We start from the raw sequence: 25424 nt of genomic DNA, 5'->3' as shown, positions 1-25424 counted from the left end.
TGCTGGTTCAAGCACAGGATCTGTTGCTAATCCCCACAAATGCTGCCAGAGATCCTGCTTTGATGATGAAAGCATCACTTGCCACAAGCAGCTGCGGAGTCAGCTTCCACCCTTGCCCGTCCTGCAGTGGGTCCCAAGGAACTGCATAAAGAGTCCCAGTGGCTGTGACACACCAGGGGTGTCCACAATGACATTACTGCCCATCCCTCCAGTGTGATGGATGGCACATGACAAAATGGGCAGCACTTGGGCTGCATGGCTGCTGCCTGGGGACCTCTGAGCACAGAGAGAACAATTGCAGCTGCTTCCCCTCAGAGGTACTGGTGCAAGCCTGACAGTGTTTTGAGGAGCTCTCCATGGGGGCAGCTGTCAGGGGTGAATCTCATTTCTTTGCACAGTAGCCATGTAGTGCTTTGCCATTGCAAAGGCTTTAGGGTATTTTCATGTACCCACAGAGTGCCCTGGAGAGGACCTTGCTTTGAAATGAAACATAGGGATCAGCTGCTCTTTGAGCGGACAGTAGCAGCCACCCAGGCGTTCACCTCTTCTCAGCTCCCTAAAAAGAGTGCTGGGACAGAGTGGGGAAATTAAAGACGTGGTGTCACCAGGTGATGATTCTCTGGTGCCTGAGAGGCACCTTCTCTCGTGGCTCTCTGCATCCCCCACAGGCAGGAGGAGAGCGGCCTTCTCCAAAGAGCCCCCTGCCAGGCTTCAGTCCTTGTGGGTGGATCTTCTATCTTCTGTCAGGACCCCTCAGATGGTTATGAGGAGCTGGGCTTGGCTTGCATCTTTGGAAGTCACATAGGAGAGAAAAACCTCACTGCCCTGCAAACCTGACTCTGCCAGGGGTTGAGCTGCAGCCTCCATGGGGTGGTGTTAATTCTGAGCAGATTGCCCATCTGATCTCTGCAGCCTGGACCCACTGGAGTGATAAAAAGGGCAGGGAAGGCAACAGGGGAGGAAAGAGCACAGCGGAAAAGGCAGAGCTCAATGACTATGAGCTAAGGGGATAGAGATGTGAGCTGCAGAGAGGCAGCTCCCACCCTTTGATACTGTCTCCAGCACAGCAGTTTTTGGGGGCCAACATGGTACTGCCCCATTCACTGACCCCTGCATTCCTGGAGCTGGGAGCAGGCCTAAGGCTGCAGTGCATTCCCCCTTGGCACTGCCAGTGTGCCATGGCAGCACAGATCCAGCATGGGAACGCTGCTCTGGCAGCTCCAGTGTTAATGTGTGGCACAGAAGAAATAATCTTCCTTTTCAATGATTACATTACAGTGGGTGGAGGCCTGGGGGAAGGGTGTCGTTGTACTGGCCCTTGTTTGGCAGGGAAAAGACATCTTCTGGGCTGCAGCTTCCTGGAAAAGTTGAAGCCAAAGCATTATCCAGTGTAACTGACCTCTCCTTCTTCCATGAAAACCCCCTCCGGCAATTAATCTGAGTCCTGGAAACCCCTGCCTTCCGCTCTGATTTCCCAGGCCCTGGCAAAGTGTCTGACTCATCCTGCATCTCTATGGCCATGGCTCCTCCTTGCCGAGGTGATTGACTCTGTCACCCAGGAAGGGCTGTGCTTTGCAGTCTTCAAGAGGGTCGATCAAACAGCCCCAGATTTGCATCTCCACGTCTGTATGTGTGTTTCCATGTGCTGAGCTGGCACCAGGAGGAGACGTGGCAGGAAGTTACAGTCTGTTCTGATTCATCAGACCGCTTTGAAATCCCAAATCCTCTAAATCTGAAAGGTCAGAGTTAGACATGTGACTCCTGGCTGCCCCTGGAGCACCACCCCTACATCCTGATAAAAGTATGACCTGTCCACAAAACTGCAGCCATCCAAACATCATACACTTAGCCTTAGTTCACCATCAGCCCGCTGGTGAGAAATGGATGAGGATGGTTACATCAGTAGGGAACAACTGCCCAAAACAGCCTTCCAAACATTAGGCAGAAACACCACATGAGCAGGAGCTTCAGGTTTTTTGCTTTGAGGGATCTTTCTGATTAGGCTTGTTTTCCCTTTCTGCTGGAATTACTACCTGGGGTAGAAAGCAGTTTCTTAAGAGTTTATTTTTCTCCCCCATTGCCCCAAAGCCCCTCCACTCTGATGACAAATTTGCAGACCCAAGGGTAGGCGGATTTCCTTTCACCTCGCAAACCCCCAGTGCAGCTGATTTTGTAAGACCTGAACGTGCCATGGACCCCAGCTGTATGTCACCCTCCTGGGGTGTTGAGAGATATTCATCCCCATCAGCCAAGTTTCCATGCCAGGGATACGTGAGATATAAATGGGTCGTGGTTGGGGAATGAAGACAGCTTCTCCTTTCTGTGCTCATGACACACAGTGCCTGCTGACAGCCCCAAAGGCACATTCAGCTTTGGGCTGACCTGGTTACACACACCACCTCTGTTAAGGGCAACACCTCACCCCTGTATAAACCCTTTACTCAGAGGATCACACAGTGCTTTGCAAATACCTGCTTATTAATCCTCACCACGGTCCTGGGAAGAAATAAGAGACACAGGGGAATCACCTCATTTGCTATGGAGTGGGGGCACTTTCTGGGGTGAAACTGAGTCATTTAACAGATGAGAACAGTGCTGCTCCATGTAACACACCAGCCAGAAATTAAATGAAAGGAATTAAAATCTTGGTGATGGAGGGGAACTTTAGGCAGGAACAGTGTGATTAATCACACTGAAACTTGGCTAAGGCAACAGTGAAAGGCACCATGTGATTTTCATCAGGCTCTGTTGGGGCTCCACTAATACTCCAGAGTGACAGGTAATGCAGCATCCCAGCAGAGCAGGCTGGGATGGCAGGATCGGTACTCCATTTGGGAGGGAAAGGGTTGGACAGAACTTCCAAAAGCAACACTGTGACTGAGATAGCTGGACATGACCCACAGCTGCCATCAGGCCTCAGGCTTGTTCAGTGGTTGAGAAGTTCTTGTTCCTTGTGACTGCAGGGACAAGTGGCTCTCAGCCCAGAACCCAGGACACCGTTATCACCTGCTGTTTGTGTCACACACAGCCCCCACCCCTTGCCCCGAGGTGTTTTTTGCCATTCCCACTGCTGAATTTGTGTTTTTTCAGGCAGACGAGACAAAGGCGTGCCTGGTCTTCATGTGCAGGTTTATTTTCCCATTTCATCTCTGCACCCTGGACTGTCCTCAAACCTAGCATTCCTTTGGAAAGCTCCTCAGCTCAGCCATACTCTCCTGCATATGTAGCCAATGTGCATGAAATCAGTGGCAGGCACAGCTACATAACCCTCTGTCCTGGTGATGACTCTCAAGGTGTTTTACAAATAACCCAGAAACCACTCATCTAAGTGGGATTATCTGAGCAGCAAACTCTACTCAGTTGAAGGATATACGTGCCTGGTCCCAAACCCCAATCAGCCCAGATGGCAATACTTGCCAGGAAGAAAAGAGCAATGGAGTTCATTTTCTCTCCAGGACTTCAGGAGGCAAGAATTTGCCAATCCTTCCATTCTAACAACTCATTTCAGAGTGGATTGTACAAGACTGAAGGATACTAAAAGGGACTGGACACACTGTGTGAACACATCTCATTTTGCAGATGCTGTCCAAGATGATGGCAGGAGGTGGAGGATGAAGTTATGTATGAATGAAGCAAGAGATCACAGTCTTTTTTTCTGGGCACTGATAACTTTAGTAATTCTCAGTGCCAGCTCTGCCAGCCCTGTGCTTCCACCCAGGCCACATACCACTGTGAGGTGGCTTTTGTATACTCGTTGCAATGAAGGATTTTATCCTGCTAGGGTTTATTATTCTTTTATAGACTGAAGGGCTTCAGCCTAATCTTTCAACAAACAAAAGGAATCTTTCAACATTTCAGTGCTGTTGTAATTGGCTCCAAAAATAGCATCCTCAGAGCCACATTTTTTAAACTTCTCAAGTCCAAGGATTAACCTTTTTCAGAAAAGCACAATAATCAGAAGACCAACTTGGATATTTTTTATATATCAAGTCAAATAAACAAAAGACTAAAATTTGAAAGCTAATCTATAGTAGCTTTTATTTTCTCCCATTTTGTTTGTGTGCTTGCTTCCGTGGCTGCTGGAGGGGAAAGAGAGGGTTTAGTATTGTTTCATGAGCCACTGCTGGATGTTTTATTGCCCACCAAAGGCCCGTGGATCAGGGTCTGAGAAAAACTGCTTTGGAGATAAACAGGCTCGTTACAGGCAGGCCTGGCTCTCTGCTCTGCCTTCTAGCCCATGCTGCAGCAGACTCCACATTCTGTCTTTAGCTCCCTTATCCACCCAAGGGCACTGGCTGCCTCCCCTGCACAGGTCCATTCATGCCACCCTGTCCTGGCAATTCCTGTGCCATCAGTTTATACCCCTGGATCCATGCCATGCTGTGTGCACTCCACCCAGCTCAGCTCCATGGCAAAGTACCATTGCCCCAGGGATGCAAAATAATGCCAGCTTGTCCTGGATCTTAGAAAAGACAGTGCATGTCCCCTCAGAGAGGATGAGTTGCCTCCACTGCTCCTCCATTACTGCAAATGGCTTTTCCTGCCAAGAAAACTGGCCTCGGAGCAGCCTTCTTTCTGACCCACCCCCAGCTCTCCAAATTTTTCAAGCGGACACTTTGGCACCTCCCGTTGCCCTCAGACTGTGTTAGTGTCGGCCGGCTGGGAGTGACAGCTTCCATCTTCTTTCTCCTTGTTTCACTAATTGTCATGTTAGGGATTTTGATCTTCCCTGGAACCAAGCCCTGCCAAGAGACTGACTCCACTGCAGTGCTCTGTTTCACGTAATTGCCAGGGAAAGCTGTGCAGTTGGTAGCGACCAAGGCAGGGAAATGCACTGGATGCACTCAGGATATGGCGTTCACATGTTGTACTTTCATAAAGGTATAGCAATGGAAACATTCCCTATTTTGATTGTCCCAAAGCCACAGGAAGAAGGGAATTAAGGGAATTGATATGTCTGGGATAGATGCCAGCTCTGATTTACTCACATTTTTACCCTGATGTGAAATACCTTGGTCAGAGATGGAAAACTTTTATAGAAGACATGAACCAAATCAGGCCCTGCAAGTGCTGGTATCCAGCTAAGAGCTGTCTCAGCTGGCACTGCCTGAGAAACACTAAAACAAAGGAACTGGGAATTAAATGGACAACAGCAGCTCTGTAAGAAATTTCTTCTCTTCCTCCGGAGGGTTTGGACGTATCCACATTTACAGTCTGCCTTCTGACCACAAAGTGCCTAAGGTACCAGAACACCAGTGAGTTAGGATGTAGGGGTTGGCAGGGCTCCTGGAAAGAGGATGTGCTTTATCATCAAATCCCAGCACAATTTGGTATGGAGAGGCACAGAGCAGTCAAGGCAAAGTGGTGAGCACAAAACAGGGTTGCCTTTGGAAGCAGTATAAAATAAAATATCCTTGCTAACATAACCTCCCCTTCCAGTTTAACTTCCATGTTCCCTCAGAGAGTGCAAACATGCCTGCACATATTTTAGGCACAGCAACCCACTTAGGAAGACTCAGATGCAGAGTAAGCCCAATTAAAGCAAAATGGAATGAAAGTCCCAAATTATTTCAATGTGTCAGAGTGAGGAGTTTGCAAATCCACTGGTTATTGCAAAGCTCTTCTGGGAAAAATAATTTCTGTATAGATTCCACCCCACTTTGCTGAATTCCATGGGAGTTTTGCCATCAACTTCAATGGGAGAAGGACCAACACATACTGGCAAACTTTAGGCGATGCATTAATTGTGCTTCAGGCCAAACGCATTTGCCCTTATCCCCAGTCCTGCAATGAAGTTTCTATAGAAATATCTCTGCCCCTCCAGTGGTGTCCACTGAACTCAAAACCAGCGAGGTCGAACTGCAAGATCTCATCTGACTGTCCAGAAACCCATAAGAATATAGATCTGCATTAATCTTGCTGAGATTAATATGAGTTCAATTAAGGGCAGAGTTTGATGAAAATATTTCATAACATATCAAGCTGGAGGGTAGATCAAAGCTTTTTTTTAGCTCCCTAATAAACCAAAACAGAAATAGCACTGCAGAGGAAGTAGCTCGTTTGTTTGTGATGGCTCCCTTCTTTGGGAAGGTGACTACAGAAACCACAAAATTATTACTGCTAAAATAACCAAAACAAAACACAAAAGTAGGCAGATCTTTTTTGTTAAAATACAAAACCTTAAATTAGGCAGGATATAATTATTTAATTATTTTATAATTACATAATTATTTCTCTTGTTAAAATTCCCAAACACCAAACAGTGGGATGTACTGTTCTGCCCACATCACTCACCTCCAATCTCTGTTCAGAGCAGTGCAAAATAGTGAAGGTCCTTTCTTGATTTATGAAGCATGTAGGGGTTTTTTGTATGTATTTAAATTTTAATAGGACTTTCAAAATTCTGGTAGCATAAACTAGATTTTCAGCACCTCAGTGTGCCACCCCAAAGATCCCCATGGTTCCTCTAATGTTGTACTCCACAGCTGAGCTTGTTGCTCTCCAAGGCTCTCTAAGACAGTTACTAAAGGGCAGATACTTGTTTTTTTAAATTTGCTAGAAAGCCATTTGCTCCCTTAAAAGTAATTTATGTCATTCAGCTAGAAAGTTTGTTTTCAGTATAAAATACTTTCTAATCACCTCTGTTAAGTCTTTCTGCTTCATCTCATCTGGTTCCTATGGAAATGGCAAGTCTTCCAGAACTGCAAATTTTGTTTCCCAGCCAATGTTAGGAAAACTGTTGTCTTTTTCCCACTACCTTCTGAGACAGTATTTGCCTATAAATACTGTTCGGATCTCAGAAAATATATTTGAAATTATTATTCATTACAGTGGAGACCTTCCATGTTTCCACAAGAAGCTGTCTTATTTTTTCTCCCCTTCCACATAAGCAAAAAAAAATCTCTTGTTTGCTTCTTCACTAATCCTCACGTCCTTTATACATGCAGTTCTTCTTTATCTGAATTCTTGTTATATTAAAAAAAACCCCAAACCAACAGAGAGAAAATAAGAAAAAACTGGCACCTTTTTTGCCAAAATAGCACTTCCCACCCTTGATCCGTGGTTGGCTGGCAAGGTTATAAAAGTCTGCAGTTGGTCTGGAGAACCAACTATTTTTAAAAACTCTCTATTCAAAGTTGAACAATACAAGTATAAGTGCTCCAAAAGACATAAAGAAGGTTGTCAGGGTTCTTTGTCATAGCTTGGGGACCTCTGTGTTAAGGAAGAGAGAAAGAGCATGGGGTTGCATGCCTTTTCTCTGTAGGATAAGCTACAGTGAGTTGAACAAAGAGTGATGGATTCCTTGACAGGGTGAACACCTCACACTTCAGGACAGGGAGAAGAGACCCATTGCTTGAGTCAGCCAGAATCAGTGAGGATACTCCTGTCTTGGCTTGTTTCACAAACACACAGTGATGGTACCTGCTTATGGATCCACTGGACATCCTGGGCGAGTTGCTGGTGCTTTTTTCCACCTCTCCTATCTCTCTGCTGTGCCTCTCTCACTTCAGGGCTCCACCTCACTACCGTGCCCACATTTGGGATGGCTCTTCCAGGTATAAAACAAGCCTGAAGCAGGAAGAGACACCACCATCCGTTGGACAATGAAAGAGCAGGGCATAACTGCAGACTGTCAATGCAAGTGCTGTGCAAGCCTCTGCTTCCAAGTCTTGCTAAGAACCTCTCCTTGGAAAGAGGACCCAGAAGGGGAGGTGTAGTTGGAGCAACCTGTTTAGTCTGGGCAGTGAGGAAAACAGAAGTTCTCTTGCTCTCCCTCATATAGACCACTTTTGAAACCCCCACTTGTTCTGACACTGTCCCAGGCAAAGAGCAGACGGAGCACAGCACCAGATGAGAGCCACATGCTGAGATCAAGTGGTGAAAATCTTCTCTGTGTCTCTGCGTTGCTCCTGCAAGGCACCTGTATAACAGATTCATGAGCAAAGAATTTACTTTCTCAGTAGGGTCATTCTTGATATTAGCATAGAAACATAACAATAATATAAATTTTAGCTGTCCCCTTGTTACCTCCTCGTGCACCTTGGAACTCTTCAGCATCTTCTCAGTTGCTGACAATGAAGTTTTCCTTTAAAAGAAAAGAAAACCATGATTTATTACTGTTTTCACCAGGTTGTGGCATATACAGAATTCTTAATGAGATCATCCCCTCTATCCCTATAAAGCAGCTATGCACCAGCAAAGAGCCTGTGTCTTCTCATTTGCTTCATGAACTACATTTTGGAAATTTTCAGGACTGGTGCAGCTGGGAGATGGCTAAAGCAGTGCTAAGAAGGGCCACGGGTCTCTGGGTTTTGCAGCCACACCAGCCATGGAAAGAAGACCTGCCGCAGATGCTGGCAGCCATGGGCAAACCTTCTTTCAGAGGAAATGGAGATGTGCTGGGAAGCTCCCAAGAGAGAAAAAGAATGCTTCCAGACAGTCAGGTGGAGCAGCCTGCTGGCTCCATCAACCTGATGGACTTGGCAGCCTCTCCTGCTCCAGCTGGCCAGGATCCTGGAGTCTGGAAAGCTGCAGGCAGAGTTACTGAGTTACTGGGAGAAAACAGATACCTGCATAAGCTTATACACAGTGATACACACACACACACAGATATATATAGATATATATAGATATACATATATATACACACCCACACACATTTATACATCTCATGGAGTGAGCCTGCAGGATATATGAACTCTTAGCAGGACTATGCCTTATCCTGTCATGACTAAGCTAGTCTCTGTGTTAGGCATACTAACTCTGCAGGAGAGCTCTGACATCTTCCTGAACAAGATTTAAAGATGGATTTTTATTAGCTTTGGTAGAAGAAACACTGACTAAAAGCTCCTGAAGCTTGCTCAACATCCTCACATTCCCTGGGTTCCTCTAAGCCTGAGTCCTCAAAATCTTCATAGCAGACGCCAAATCCCTCTTCCAGCTCCAGTCTGGGCACCAGGCTCTCTTGCAAGGCTCTTGACTGCTTCAGCCCAGAACAGAGTTTCTGCTTACATCAGCAGTAGCTGGCCAAGAGAAAGAGAGAACAATACAGCCTTTATGGATTAACAGTATTTCATTTTACTGTAAATTATGCAGCATATAACATGGCCCAGAGGAGTAATTTGTCATTCTTTCGGATCCTTGCTTTTTCTCTCCTTTCTTTCTCTTCACCTTCTGCTTTTCACTTCTCCTTCCTTCTATCTTTTTGCCTTCTTTTCTCTCTCCTGTCTGCACTTCCTTCCTTCCAACAGATCCCACTATTGCTTCAATGGCTCTGCTCCAATGTGTGCCTCGATGTTATCTGCTAAAATCACTGGCAACAGAACATCTAAGTGGAGATGCATTCCAGTGTCCTGGAAAGGGATGCATAAAGCAAAGAGGGCAGGACTTGAGGGAGCAGAGGACTGGGATTTGCAAGAAGGATTACAGGCAGGAAAGACCTGGAGTAGATCCATTGATACAGGCAGAGTAGAGAGCTCACCCGCAGCAGCAGCTGATAGAGTTGTCTACAGCACTTCTGTCTGGAACTGTTAGTCCAAGGAAAAATATATTTCATAGTCATAAGGATAAAAATAAATAGAAGTGTACCAACTTTGGAGTGCAGGATATTTGATTTTATCTGGAACGACTGTGTGTGTACATGTGTGCATACATCGCTGTTGTTATTTTATTACAGAGTGCTGTTGTGAGACTTCCCTTCCCATTTTGCATAGATCTTCCTTTTCAGACATGTGGTCACTGGTTAAGGGAATATTTACTGGGAAATGCTTCAGTTTTTGCAGACCCAATTTTTCTTGGTTTCATTCTCAGGAACTCCTTGGCATAACCAGAGCCTTTGCCACAGATGTCTCAGACACTGCCTTAAAAAAAATTATCCTGACCAAAAATTGGTGCTTTGGTCTGTGTGAACTGCTAAACATCATCACAAAGCAGCAATTTGTCTGTTAGTTACTTACAATCTTTGCCTCCTCAAACCTTAATGTTTAGGTCACATGGAAAAGTGCAGTTATGGACACAAAACCAGCACTCACAGGTTGCTATGTTTGTTCAAACTCATCTTTGGTTCTCTTCCAAAAGCCAACCTCCCAGCTGACATTTGAGGTGTTGCTCATGTCACCTGGATGCCTGCTCCAGGAGGGAGAAATCCCTTTCCCACAGCAAGTACAGGCCTTCCTCAATTTTGTCCAGGACTTGAACCTCCAACACTCAGGAGTCAAAATCCTCCAGCCCTGCAAAGGCCCAAGCTCCCCATGGACTGGCCATCTGGGACACCAAGGAGCTGCCTCTCCCAGGCCAGGACCCAGAAGGTGCTGTTCTACCTTACAAAACTTGACTGGCCCAGCTACCTTCCTGTCCAGCCACCACAGGGCAGCTTCTGCCTTGTTAAGTTTGTGTCCTCTCAGGGACAAACAAAAACACCTCCAGAAAAGTAAACTCCCTTGAGCTCAGCCATCCTGTTCTTGGGATCAATGCCAGCCCACGTTCCCCTTCACTTTCCCAGTCACACAGACAATAGTTCTTTGCCTCTCATTATGCATAAAGTCATGCTTCCAGGTCCCAGAGGAGAGCACAAACACGCCCGGAGTTCCTAGTATTAAAAGGTATTCTGCGAAGCACGGAAAACCTTTGGGACGGTCTGAAGAGATAGCAATAGATAAGATTAACTGCACAGTCTGCTTTCCCCAGGCCCTGACTGTACTGAAAACTCTGCAGCCTCTCCCCTTCCCTTGGGGTTTGGCTGCCTGTTCTACAGACCAGCTCTGATAGGGTGCTACTGCAAGCTGGGATCACACTGCCAAGAGAAGTAACGTGAAATATCATCAAGCAGCCCTTACAGGACTCTTCCCCAACTCCCATGGGAGCTGCCTTTTAACTCAGGCTCTTGGTCTTGTCAGTTTGCCTGTGCTCATACACCCTGTTGATCCTGATCCTGGATGTGGGGGGTGAGGTGTTCCGTATTGTCCCTGAAGCAATCAGATCCAGGAGCTGGTGCTGACATCCTTTCTACGATGCACTCTCCCTACCTGCTGAACACCAAGACAGGCAATTCAAGCTGTCCATCACAAGTGGATGACACTCTTGTCCTCTAGGCCGTCTTCTCAGGTTGGAACTGAGTCCAGGCACAACTGTTCATGACACAAACCACCTTATATCTTCTCCAGTACAGGAACAAGCCGAAGATCAGACCGCTGCCTTTTAAAAGACAAAAACAGGGAATGATGTCACAGTAAATTCATGGGAAACTTAATTTCACCCTTATTCTTCCTAAAATCACAGGGCTCCTTTTGCCATTGTTATATTTCAGCATAATTTTCCTTTCTTTACAATTTTCTGTTCAGCACAAAGTGATAGGAGAACACAGAAACCCATTGCCGGAGATAGTGAAAGCCTTTCTGGATCATCTGTTTCAGAGCAGGTCTCTCTCTATCCCCCAGGTTTCACTTGCTGGAAAGCTACCCAGCCATATGTTTGCAATTAAAGTCTCAGTTCCTCACAGGCTCATGGCAAATAGTCTGCTTCACCTGGGTCATATCTCTAAAGGGAATTCCCCCAGACTGGATTTGCAGGCCATATTCGGTGGCAGCTCTGACACAGGTATTAGCCATAATGGAATCCATGTCAATTATGAGTTCATCCATTCATTTTTCTATCCAGGCCTCCCACTCAAATTTCAGACATCTCCTTCTAAAATGCAATTTGACCCATTTTGGAATGGAGAGAGTTCCTTAGTCACTCCATTTGAGACCAATTAGCCTGTTTGATTTGGGATCCTTTATCCCTCAGTGCTCTTAGGCTGTCTGTTCCAATAAATGTTGCAAAAAATCCCAGTGTCTGAGATCCCTGCATGCTTCATGAACCCTATTTCCTACCCAGTAACTGTACTCCCTTTACTCCCCTTTCACCAACCTGAGTCAATCACAGAATCTGGGGTTACTTCATGCCATCTCCTTGAAATGCCCTTCAAATCTGTGCCTGTGGAGGCCATGCGGATGAGGAGGCATGACTGACTTGTAGCACTTTCTCATGGCTGAGGAGCTCAGAGCAATCTCTTTTGAAGAGAACCCATGATGTGAAAAAGCTCTCGGAGTTCAGAGTTCACTTTTAATCAACCTCACTGATTTGGTTTGAAATACTGATCAAATCCTAGCTGCTTCCTTTCCAATGATCTGATGGATGGTCCAGTCAGTCCATGAGTTTGGGGAGAACTCCAGCTTTCAAACTAAGGATTAATCACAGATTTGCTGTGATTATTTGAGCTCAAAGCTTTTGTTTTATGTGTCCTTCCTGCATGTTTCCAGCCCCTCATGTCCCTGCAGACAAGTCAATGGTGTGGATTCACGGCTGATAATGGAAACAAGGTCACAGGTTGTGAAAAGACATCTTCCTGCTTTAATTCATGATCTTTAGAAGTTCTCCAAGTTCCAAACCACAATAGGCTGAAAGGTTTGTGAAATGAGGGTGCAACCACAGCACAAAAATAATTTAAACCTGATATAATGTAAACTTTTGATGGAGGAATGAGCCTGAGCGCATATTTAACTGTCAGCACAAAGAAGACAGCTTTCCTCATTAGATGCCCAGATGAATTGTTAGAGGAGATGGGCTGGAATTGGCTCTTCCCTCCTAAGCCTCTGGGATCGACCCTGGACTTTTGGCAAGGGGGTGTGTTTCAGAATCCAAACCTGAACCTGACTCTGAAGTTGGCCACTCGCCCCCTCTGCACGTGGCTGACCTAACCCAGCTGAAGGCCTTCATGGTCTTGTGCAACACAAGGAGTTGAAAACCCAGATCTGGATTTTCCAGCCAGGGATCATCTCTGACTTTCCCAGCTTCAGAATGCAATTCCAGTTGCTTTATGTCACTTGCCTGTTGGCTTTGGGGGAAGAAAATAATATTATAAAAAACCCAACCAGTAACAATCCAAAAGTCGGCAATGTTGTCCCAGGAACATTCTTCCTTGCACAGCACAGAAGACAATCAAGCCCAGCAGTACCCACATCCTCAGCCCTTTGGGCCTCACAGCTTTTTCTCCCTCTTTCCTCTGCCTTTGTTTTGGGGGTTTTATTTCAATTTTTATCACTTTGGCTCATGCTGCCTGAGAGGCAGGGAACCTCGTTGGTGTCCTTGAACTGTTTACTCAAGATTGGAGCACACCCAAGAGGTGGTTTTCAAAGCCCCTGCAAGTGTCTGAAAGCCCACACCAGCATGTTTGGTGGAAGGGGTTGGCTGCAGCTGGCTCTGCAGGATTGCCCTTGGGGACAAGTTTGCCTGCCAGCGACAGAGAGGTGCTGGGGGTAAAGCATGTCATCTTCATCCTCCTCCTTTGTCTGGTATGTGGCTGTGGAGAAGTCCTGCTGCAAGTTAGACTCTGCCTCTATTCTGGCTGATCTCCAGGCTCCCTGCGGTGCACAGGAGCAGTGTTCCTTGGGTTTCCTGAGCCACCAGCACTGCCTCCTAGGGGGGCCCTCCCTGCACATCCTGAACCCAGGAGCTCTGATACCATCCCATGGAAACCAGACCCCCAGGCCTCTGTGTCTTGCTCATGCTCTCCAGTGACACAGGACAGGCGAAGCCCACGACACGCAGGTTTTGCAAAAATCTTTAATACTGTTACTTTTTATGGCAGGCTGCATGAAACTTTAAGATAGATCCAAACAGAGCATAGAGTTCAGCACATCCCCATCTTCCTTGTCATCATTATCCTTGCACAATCTCTTGAACTTGGATCAAGGCCTGTGAACTGTCCAGAGTCGTCCCCCTATGCAGCACTTCTCCGCACCAGGGAATCTATTCTGCAAGCAGCTTTATCCTGCTTTTCTCCATTTTTAACCTAGGTGGTTCTTCACTGAATGGCCTCTGCTTCCTTCCTAAAGTCTTTTCCTCTGCTCCTCTTCATTGCCATCTACCTTCCTCTTCTTTCTGGTCCTCCATCTCATGAGCTTTTTCCATAATTTTGAATTCCTTTGCTCTTCCAGAGCAGATAATAACATTTTATATTGGTGATAAGTTAATATTTTAGAAATAAACTTCTCATAATCAAACTGTATAGACAGATATATGAGTACATGTTTCAATTGGACACTGGTTTTCTGAAACATTGAGAAAAATTTATCAAATACATTTCATATTGGAAAATAAGAAAGTTCAGAACATTCAAAAGCTGTGGAAACAGAACTTTCTCATGCTATAAAAGTGTTTCATTTTGGGGAAAGACTGGGTTTTCTTTGCTTTTCTTTTCCCCAGAAAAAATATTCAAAATAGGTACTTTTTAAATGTTTGCACAAAAAATAGCATACCTTATTTAAACAATTTCCTAATGAAAAATGTCCAGTGGGTCCCGGAGATGGGTTCATTCCATGGTCACAATCTCTTTTGATGGTGGCAAGGTTGGTTATGCTTGATAAGTGATACAGGGAAGAACTAACAAACATTCTTTGCTGCTCTGTGCTTGTCCCAGCTCTCCTCTGCCACAGGCCTCCCTCTGCTCTCCAGTCGCTTGGCAGGAGGCAACGTAGTATTTGTTATTGGTTTCTCACCAACCATGCAGCCTCATTTCTTACACAGCCTCCCAGGACAATCCCAGGTTCTTATGTGTAAATGAAATATGGCTCTGTTGGTGCAGGCTGACGGGCCCTCTCCATGGGCAGCTTGCAAGAAAACTCACCCGTGGCATTCTGGCACCATCCTGAGCCCATTAGCTCTGCTCCCGCTGCTTCTGCTTCCTCTGGCGTTCTCAATGTTGCTGTGGAATGAGGAGTGAGCCCCAGAAGAGGCACATACCTAGAAACATGTCACTTGTCTTGCCACTGCTAATAATTACTGACACTTGGGCTTCCACACCTCCAAATAGGTGAATGGAGTTTTCTTTGTTGTGCAGAAGACCGTCAGAGTGAACGGAAACTGAATGCTGATGATATTTGGATCCGAGGCTGGAGCTGCACCTCTGATACCAGAGCTTAAGTCCATCTGAACAAGCAATATTTGCTTTCTTCCCACTGCAGTTTTCTGTGCCTCCAAGCCTCACTATTGAATCAGGAGGCAGCCATGAAAAGGAAGAGAAGAAAGGAAAAGAGAGAATAGACCAAGAAACGTGGCATGTTTTTATTGAGTGTCTAGGTTTTGTCAGGCTTTCAGATGCAATTGTCCCACTGTTCTAGAAATTTTTCTGCAATCAGATGGGCAAGGAGTATAACCTTGGAAAAAAGAAAACCTGAGAGGTTTAAATAATCACATACTACCAATGACTAGTACCCCAAACCTGATCATCAAATCAGTATCACAGAATGGTTTGGGCTGGAAGGGACCTCAAAGATCATCCTTTTCCAAAATCATGACATAGGCATTCACTGGGTGAAGAACTTCCTCCCAACATCCAATATAAATCTACTTTCTTTTAATTTCAATCCATTCCCACTCGTCCCATCACTAATGCCTCTCTAGTTCACAATATCAGGACCTGTAACATTTCTCCATCCCATCAGTGAAAAATATTTCCTGTTTGCAGAGCAAACTTCTATCCCTGAGGTAAGAAGCACATCTTAACACAAGGGCTGGGAAACATTTGTCAGCAGTATCTCTTTTAAATAGAAATCTGCACGTTGCAGCAAATGCCACAACCATCTTGTTGAAAACCAAAATTATTAATGACACTAATATGTAATAATTAAACAATACTCATAGAAATGGATTGTGGGCTGCTCTTTACTTGGGTAGGGTATTGCCCAGTTGAATCAATGGGATGTTCTTTAGGGATGCAGCAAGCTACAGGGAGGTTCTGGCCTTTGAACAAGGCTATGACCCTTTTGTAAGAACCAAACATCACAAAAGTAATCACATCTCAGCAAGAGCTCCAGTTTTCTGGTCAGAAACACTAAAAATCAGAGCACTGATGGTCCAATTTCCACAGCTACCTTACATCAGCCTGACTCTGCTCCCACCGTAAAATCAGTCACTGGTGTTAGGAAGAACAGCCAGTGCTTCTGAAAATCCCCTCTCTTGGATTTATTTCAGACTGCTCTAAAATGCTTCTTCAATTCATACATCAGTCTTAACATCCCTTCCTCAGAAATGGCTTTGTTCTCCATCCAAACTGTGCCTCCCAGCCATTGGAGACATGGAAGTAAAGTGGTCTTCGGTCATGCCTGCCAAAATTTTGGCTCAGAGCAGATCCCTTACTCCACCATGAGGCTCCAGCAATGTCAGCTAAGGCATTGTGCCTGAGCTCCTGATCTCACTTGCAGGTGCTAGTCATTGGGAGCCCACTGCTTTCTGTGGGGCAAGGATTTCATTGCATTTAAGCTACCACAGAGTTCAAAGGCCATTCCTCTCAGTGTCAGACTAAAGCCCTCCTAAAGAAGCCATGAGCAGTGCTAAGGAAACTCAGAAATCTCAGCCTCTGCAAAACCAGTGAAGGAATTTTCCCTTAGTAGCAAAGCCCTTAGCATCTTTTGTTTTGGAAAGTATGAAAATGTTTCCATATACTTTTTCCAAAATTCAGCCCTCAAGAGTCTCATGTTGCTCTGATGCTGAGAAATCCCTCTGCTTGCCCCAGAAAAATTAAAAAAAAAAAGACGGCCCATGGACTGTCTGAAAAACGGCAGCATCTTCAAGCATCCCGAAGCCTTGTTATCCCTGTTTTGATCCCAGGTTCCCACGGCTTCTTGCCAGGTTGTTGGGGGTCTGGCATCTCTGGGGGTTTTGTCTGGATTCTAGGGCAACACTCCCGGGTGTCTGTGGGCTTCCTGTCCCACAGCAGGACTGAACACAGCACAGGGGCCCCAAGCCCTGGAAAACACAGCATCCGTCTGCCAGGAGCGCGGGCTGCGCTCCCACAGACTCATGGCTGGGCTCACCAAAACAGAACCACTCTAGAGGATTTCAGCAGTGACGAAGGATAACTTCCTGACAACAATGAGAGATTTCCATCACCCATGTTCCAGACAGTCCCAGCCTAGAGTCAACATGGTGTGCTGGCAGAGGTGAAAAAGTTCTCTGCACAGCCCAGCAGCTACACCATGAGAGCCTGGGGCTCAGGACCCTGCCTCAAGGCTGCTGCTAGGCAGACTGGGACCTTTGCCAAGCCTCCTACTGCCTGCCCAAGACTTGGGGTCAGCTGTTATTCTGGCTCCCTCCCTACCTCTCTGCAGGGATGCTGCCTCCTGTGAAATGAGTCACACCTTACAGAGAGGCTGAGGAATCCTCTGGAGTTGCCTGGGTGTTGGCTCAGAAGGAAGGAGATATGTGTGCTGCCAACACTAAACGTCTTACCCGGGGGCTGTGCTGGGGCAGTGCTCATGCTGTGCTGACTCCAGCGAGCAGAGGGTGCCTGGCCCATCCAGCCCCCAGTGGAACAGCCTTTTCCTTCTCCAGCTTTTTCCCACCTCCCCTTGAGCCTGTGCTCACACATGAGCAGCAGGGCCGGCACGTGGGTCCCCATCACCAGCAGGGCCAGACTCCCAGTTTGATCTTATCACAGATGGGCCTCATGCTCCCCCAACAATCAGGAGAGCACGTGGGCGGCAGCCACCCCATAGAGTTTGCTTCCCCAAACCCATAGCTATCCAATAACCAAAAGTGACAGGCCAGGAACCCCTCCAGGCATCTCGGGTGGGTTTTTAATGCAACACTCAGGCAGAATTTTTGTTCCAGGTTTTGCTTTGAAATGATTTCTTAAGCACACAGACATCCAAGCCTGGGCCTCCAGCTTCCCGGCTTGTGCAAGAGCTCTTTTGACTGTAAAGCCCTAAAGTCCACGTCACAGCTCTTCTGCACTGTACATGGGCTCTGTGCGACGCCTGGCAGAAAGAAGTGGCACAAAAAGTGTTGATAGATCATCTGTGGAAGGCCTGAACTCCAGCCAAGACAGATAAAAATAAAAGAAATTTAAATAGTTGTGTGTGAGTGTGTGAGTGTGTGTGTTTTATGAAGGGAACATTTACATTTTTAAACTAGGAGTAATTGTATTCCGTATCTGAAATGGCATCTGAAAGTGATTTAGTGGAACAATGTGGTTTCTGATTGGTGCTTGAACTAGTTCCAAAGCATTTTTTATAATAAGCAGCATAAAGATCCCAATTATCTGATCCTTTTCCCTAACATGGTCAGAGAGGATGTTTCCAAAGAAACGGCTTTTGGGTTGGGTTTTTTTCATTTGTGACACTGATCCTGCAAACATTTACACACACTCTTAATCCTGTGCGTAGTCCCAGAGAAATGAACCAAGGCAGCTCTCAGCAGCAAAGCTAATCGCAAAGTAAACTACTAATGTTCAGATTTGCTAATCAAGGCAATCCTTAGCCTTTCAGGGAAAGGTCTGCTTGTTATTCCGAGAGCTGTTCAGGATGCATTTACGATTCAATAAAGGAGGCCCCAGCATTACCAAAATAATTACTTACTCAAACAAGCCTGTAAAACTCAAGGACTGCCCCAAATAAAAGGAGGCTTCCCCCCTCCAGTTTAATAACATAAATCTAGTGAAATGCATCTTGCTGCCATAAAATCAGTTATACACGCCTTAGAAACCGTTGATTTACTAAGTAGGCAGGGAGGTCAGATCCTGCAAGGGACTCAGAGAGCTGAACAGATGGAGAGAAGTTTTAAATCTGAAAGTTTTGTCCACCCACAGAAGTGGAGAGCAGTTCATATCTTACCTTGTAACTTCACTCTCCAAACTAAGACGCATAAAAGCAATGCTAGAGATTAAATGGAGCCATTTTGATGACTTCTCAGTAAAGGGGATAAAGAACGACCCAAAACCCCACTGTGTGTCCCAGAAGGGACTGGGTCTGTCTGCAAAACTGGCTTTCCATTGGCAGCATTCCCCCTGCTCTGGGGCCCTGCAGGAGGGCTGGCTGTCACAGCCTGGGCACTGCCTTTCCCAAGCAGCCCTCAGGAGGCTGCAGGCACAGCTCCAGCACCCTGCAGCACTCCAGACCTCCTGCCAGGAGCACTGCAGGGCAAGGCCAGGCATGGATAAGGATGGCAGCGGTTGGGAGCAGCGACAGGGCCTGCTACAGGACAGATGATTTCTTCCTGACAGAGACAAGGGTCTCTGCCTTCTTAGAAACATCTCTTCCACTTTTCACCCTGCAGAAAAAGCCCTTCTTTCCTGAACTCCCTGGCTTTGGCTAGGTCCTTCCTGCCACACACCACAGCAGGGGAACCACAGGCCATCCTGGATGTCATGTTTCTGTTCTTCTTTCAAACACCACCTCAGTTTTCCTCTGTTTTGAGCAACTTGGGGTTTAATGTGCTGCAGAGGACATTTGGGTGCCACCCTAATACCACGTGTGGTAACTAAGCTGCAGAGGCTCTTGTGTCAAAAAAGGCTGTGTGTAACATCGCCCTCAGGGTCATCTTTCTCCGCCTAGTTCTTGTCTGGTAGAAGGAAACTCTCCTCTGTGTAACAAAGAAGAAATATCCAAGCAGAGAGCAAAGGAAGATGCTAGGCAGTCATCCTCATTCAGACTAGCTGTAGTCGGGGGAGGTGTGAGGGATTAAGCAGCCTGTTCAACCTCACACAGCAGGGCAGCAGAGCTCCAGCAGTGGGGTTGCATTTGTAGTCAGGAGGAATAGGAAAACAGCTTTAAAAAACGCCAGCTGTCTGCTTGTGGGTATGAGCTGATAGGGACCATAAACCATTCCTCACAACACTGTTCCACGCTCTCTGCAAGCTCACACTGAAGCTCACTGTGGTTTTGCAGTACTTCAGCCCTATCCCACACCCACCTCACCTATAAAGTGTTGTCAGACCAATCCTGGAGGTGCTCAACCTGCGCAGCCCCCAGCACTATGCAAGGGTAATTAGCCTGAGTGTTTGGGTGGACCTGGAAGTGTCGCGTAACTGCAGCAGCCACCTCACTATCGGGTACCCCTGGTTGCTTGGATCATGTTCTGATGATGTGTGAACACAAAGGTGGCCAAAAATAAATACTAGAAGATGCCTGACTCCCCTGAGCACTGAGGCTCTCATGCCAAGAAATATTCTTGCTTCTTGCTGCCTCTTTTTGTGGTGGTTTTCCTGAGACTGAAAACGCTCCTCCACTGCAGAAGATGCAAAAAAAATTCCTGCTGACCTCAGCATTGAGTTTCATCTTTTTGAAGCTTTGTTGCGCCTCTAAGATAATTTATGAGGTGTCAGGATTTTCCGACCACAAATGTCTTGGACGAAAACCGTTTTTACACTACAGATGCCATGAAAAAGAAGCAATTTCAGTCTGTTTTTTCTACAGCACTGTCTGTGTCCACAATGAAGCATGGGTTCAGAGCTCCTGGAGATTATTTGTGTAAGAGTTGTCCGGGCCAGCGCTCCACTGAGACTCAGGCTGGGTCTGATTCCCCACCTTTGCCTCATTGCCCTGATCTTCTCTGTTGGGAGGGGAACTCCCATTTCCTGGTGCTGTGCCACGAAAACATGAGCTTGCCAAGTTATTCTCTGTATGTGTGTTTGTGTGTGTATGTGTTGAACAAGCCAGAAGTACCAGAAATAAAAAGATCCATTAACAAACCACATTTTTCAACATCCACCAGGATGCCCAGATTTCTTGTCTGTGGACTTCTCTTCCCCGTGCTTTAGGTTTTCAAGGGGGAAAAGGAAACCAAGAAAAAAACACAAGACCCCAGCTTAGCTGCCTCTAATCCAGTATGCACCTCAGTCTCCATGAAAGTGTTCTTGGGACGACAGCAGTATTTCCCTTGGCTGGGATGCCCAGCCTCCTGGCTCCTCTTGAGCTGCAGAGCTGTAGACATTCCGCTGAGTAGTTTGCAACCCTGCCTGCCAGGAAAACCCAATGTCTCCATGGAGAAATCTCAGTGGAGGAGTTTGATACTCTGTCAGGGATGGAAAAGAAGGGAGTTTATGCCTCCCTGAGACCAATCCCTTCCCTAAAAAAATGTTAAAGCAAGAGGGATAAAAAGAGAAAAGGGATCATATTCATACAGACATGAGTCCAGACATGCCAGTAGTGTTGGTGTGTGGTGTATTGCTTTGTGGCCAGATGGGCCCAAGTAATGGGACTCAGGCCAAGTGTCTGTTTAGGTCAGTGGGAGTCTATCAGCTTTGGATCAGGCCTATGTTTGGATCTGGAGCTGAACTTCCAAAAGTCTGGGCATGCTTGCATCTTCTGGTGAGGGGGAGCTTGGTTTGGCCTGGCTTTGAGATAGGAACCAGCTGCAAATGTAGGCCTCCAAACACGTTCTAGGAAAGAGGTTATAAAAGAGCTCCTTCTTGCTCAATGCATTTATTCCCTGTGGGCCAGATTCTGACATCTTCATTAACACTGAGCAGAACCTCACTCCAAGAGCAGTTATATTGATTTGAATGGAGCTATTCAAGGAGTCAGCAAGTACCTCATGTCAGCAAGGGTAGCACCATCTAAGGCTCACAGCTGTTCTCTCCATTGACATAAATGAGTTTTTTTCTCCTATTAGCACACGCTGCTACAGACAAAGCACGTCAGGATCCTTTCTTCCTGGCACCTCTCCAACGAAATGCAGATTGCAGATTCTTCATTACTGCTAGTGTGATAAGAAGCAAAAAGTACAGGAGCTCAGCTTATAGCTCCAACAGCTATGAAAATCCTCCTGCGATAAGAGGAAGCTGTGATGAGAAGGTCAGAGTCCCTTCCTGAGCATTGCTCTAAACACCTTTTGCCTGCTTTTCTTCCTAGCTTTGAACCGGGCACTTAACCTATTGGGCAGCTGAATGAACCCTACACTTAGACAATTAGGTGTACCTGATTCACACAACTTGGAAGCTGTGCTCCTAACTCATATTCAGTCTTTCGAAAATCTCACTCACAACACCCAACACCTGCACATTTAAATCCCTCCCTTCCAGCACAGTGACCAGCTCAGAAATCTGTGTTTTCCTTACTGAACAGGAGGGGAAGAAACTTCACCCTGACATAGTCAGGTTTCCTCACCATTAGCAGCAGTTAGCATGATTTTTAACTCATTCTGTATCAAACTCCTTTCCTGCCATTTTATCTCAGATCTATCCTACACAGTGTTCTCAGATATTACAAGCCGGTATCCAAGAGTCTGCTGCTTTTCCAGCAGGCACTTCAGGACTTTATGTGGGCAGCAAATTCTCTGAATCTCTGATCTCCCTCAGAAAACTGATCTGACATTATAACAAGAGTAAGTGGTAGACTGTTGTTTGTCAAGAAAGACCTTCTGGGAGACAGTAAGAAGTGGACAACCACTGTTCTTTTGGGTTCTACTCTGGATGGACTGATGAGCAGAGAGTTGTCAGTCCATGCAAACAGTCATTAGTCCATGGAACTACAAGGTCTAAAAGGGAACAGCTGAGTTCTGGAAAACTGCTGGCAGCAAAACTGGAATTATTGGTCATTTATAGGTTGGGAGAGAACATAGCGTCAGGACAGGGAAGTTGGTGGAATAATTTGTTTGCATACATTTCACATGCAAGAATGAATTTTATAGGAGCAAAATGTCTTCAGGGGATGAGTCCTGCTTAAGACTTGAGATCTGTGCCCACTTTAGAGGATAGAGAGGAATGGGATTCTGGTGTTAAGTCCTGGCCTGATGCTCCCAGAGCCCAAAGGCTCTGCAGTGCAAGTTCCAAGTGAAATGGAGACTAATATCTATAAACACAGGAGCACTGGAGCACATTTTGGAGAGGGCAAGCAGGTTAAGCTGTTTTGTAAGATACAGCTAATGAAAGACCACTGTTGCCCCGAGGAGAATGGAAGGGAATTGTATTATTTATGCATTACAATTGCAGCCACTAAGGCATAAACAAAGCAACTTGCACAAAACCAGACAAAGGAGATTGCTGCAGAGTCAGCAGTTTCAACTCAGGTTCCCTGTGTCCCAAACTAGCACTTTAATCATCTTCCTTCTCTATTAGAGAGAAACAAATATCAGAGAACGCAGTGAGTCCCCACATTTTTCTAGCCCAAGACAGCACTGTGTCCATTGTTGGGACTAGCCCCCTAGGAGGAATTATTTCAATTCAGTTTGTGTGTGTCACAGCCAGATAATGCACTGGGTGGTATTTCCTTCTCTTCCCCCAATCTTTCTCTTTTATGACCACATGACTTCACCCCCTCGTGTGAGTGACAGTACCCATTAGACTAGACTCTGATGCAAAACAGCTGTGTGCAGAGAAGGGGAGGAAGGGAGTGGGGAACAGCAATTTAGAAAACAATTAAGAACATCAATTCCAATTCATTTGCTTGGCCAGGATAAGTAATTTCTAAGAGGTAACTTGATCTGTAGCGGACAGAGATTAAAGGGGCACTCCATTATCTCTAGTTTACAGTCTGGAGGAATTTGTTTTAGCTGGTTACCAAGGAGGCTGCATGGAAAAAAAAAGAACCTTTGTCTAAAAATGTCTAAAAAAATCCTCCTGATTTCTTCTTTTAAAGAGCTTGCATGGATTTATTAACTCTCTGAAAGTACAGTTGCTTTGTGTGGCAAGAGGAATGGTTCAGCTTTTGGAGATATCCAAAATCTTGGATGTCTTGCAGAATCCCTGCCTGGAAGATCTTGGAGGTACATTTTATCAAAACCGATTATGCCAGTTTTAAACAGCAGTTAAGATTTGGTGTAGAGATAGACCAGAAACATGAGAGATGCAGCATTCCACAGAGGAAGCATAGGATCTGGAGGAGAACACAGTGAGCTGAGCATCAGGCAGCCTGGCTCTGACACTGCTGCACTTTCTGCTGTGAAAGGCGATTCCCTGCACTGCTTTACCACTGCTGTGAGCAAATCAGGGGTGAAATACTTGTACACCTCTCAGAGGTGCTGTGGGACTCCATGAGTAAATACCCCAATGTCCCTTTGATCACTGAGTCCAATCCCAAGCTTGCCAAAGCAAAGGCTTGTGACCCAAGAACACTAAGTGTTCTGTATTCCCACTTGTATACGGGATGACACCAAAAAGGGAGTATGTGATGGGAGAGCCACAGATTCTCTGCCATGGAAACTCCACACTCTGGAGCTCTCCCTTTCCGCTGTCCTCAGCACTTTTCCACAGCTCTGTGTCTGTTTTTGCCCCAACTCCTATGGACCTTGATCCTTTGCTCTTGTTTTGCAAAATACAGTGCTGTAAAGAAGCCAAGATGCCTTGCAACTCCAGACCACCAAAATGCTGCTCAGACCATTGGCGTTATCATTTGGAAAGCCTTGGTACTGGTGCTGGCATTTCTTCCAAGAACCCAGAAATGACAGCCCTTGTGCTTGCAGGAACATAGAGGCCATAATGTGTCTGTGAATCTCATGTGAGGAGCTCATGAGTGGGGTAAAAGCACACATGAAAAATACCAACTGTGAGCTGGCTCAAAGTTCAGAGTTGGCCTTGAATCTGCAGTTCCTTGACTGGACCCAGACTTGTACCTTTCCTGTGCAACTTTGTTTGTCTTAGGGACAAACCACATCACTGCCATCATGAGAGGGCCAGCCTGCTCTTTATACAGCTGTATCCCTGTTAGCTACCTAAGGCTCTGGGGTGATGTAATCACCTCAGTGCAAATGGGAGCTGAAGAATGTGATGTGACGAATTTTCCTGGACCACCAAATAAATTAAGAAGTAGGCTCCCAGCCCAGAAAGGTTACCCTACCAAATAAACATGTCCCAGCCTCCCTTCCTCACACACACTTACCTTCTTCCACCCCAGGAAGCTGAGCTCCTCACAGACTCCATTACAGACTCAGAATGAACAGGTTCTTCCAGCCAGTCGGCATCTCCCATAGAGTAATTGCTTTGGTATGGGCATCTGAGAACAAGACACAACTGTATATAATAGAAATATTCCCTCTGCATAAACTTCTCAGTAGACTTACTTTTGTCTTGTTGCCAGGAAATGTTTTTGGAGCCTCTTGCTAACCTCACATTTCTTTGATTAGAGGGGCATGGCCAGTTTGTTCCAATAGTTACAGGGAAAAAAGGAATGAGAAACTGGAAAGCCCTCTCAAAGCACATCAGCTCTGCAACACGAGACCACCCCATTCCACCACCCTTCTTGTGACAGCTATACTTCTAAGGGTTGGAAAGGAATGGGGGGAACCCATCTCGCAAACTTGCTTCTCCGGAACGGGGAATGTCACTGTAGGTAAGCTTAGAACCTGAGGTCATTTATGCAGCACAATGCAGTGAGCTCCAGGGTGAAAGAGGAGCCACTCCACAACCAACAGGAACAAGTGATGAGGGGAATTAGCAAATGGTCAAACTGGTTGGTTGGGTGGGGCAGGAATATCAGAAAGTAAAAATACAGTCAGCCAAATTTAAGTGTGGCCAGGAAATGGGAGTTAGCCACCGTCCATCTACCAAAGTAAGAACACTACTAGGTCTGTGTGACAGTGAATGGCCTGGGCCAGGGCCTTGGCCTCACAAACTGCTTAAAAATCTGCAAGGCGGGAGATGCACATTCTGTGCCCAGTTCAGGTCAGGATTA

General features: G+C 46.1%; 1 long non-coding RNA gene across 1 annotated transcript; it reads right to left on the bottom strand.

Annotated features, from left to right (window-relative positions):
* Positions 1–6163: 6163 nt before the first annotated feature.
* On the bottom strand, positions 6164–24684 carry LOC125330284. Its single transcript, XR_007205444.1, has 4 exons — positions 24633–24684; positions 11025–11193; positions 8029–8086; positions 6164–7921 (listed from the first exon to the last, which is right to left on the bottom strand). It is a non-coding gene; the product is annotated as an uncharacterized LOC125330284 (long non-coding RNA).
* Between the last annotated feature and the right edge of the window lie 740 nt (positions 24685–25424).

Source organism: Corvus hawaiiensis, chromosome 9 (genome assembly GCF_020740725.1).
Source record: "Corvus hawaiiensis isolate bCorHaw1 chromosome 9, bCorHaw1.pri.cur, whole genome shotgun sequence".
NCBI lineage: Eukaryota > Metazoa > Chordata > Aves > Passeriformes > Corvidae > Corvus > Corvus hawaiiensis.
The sequence above is the reverse complement of the archived record's forward strand: the minus strand, read 5'-3'. Positions and strand labels throughout refer to the sequence as shown.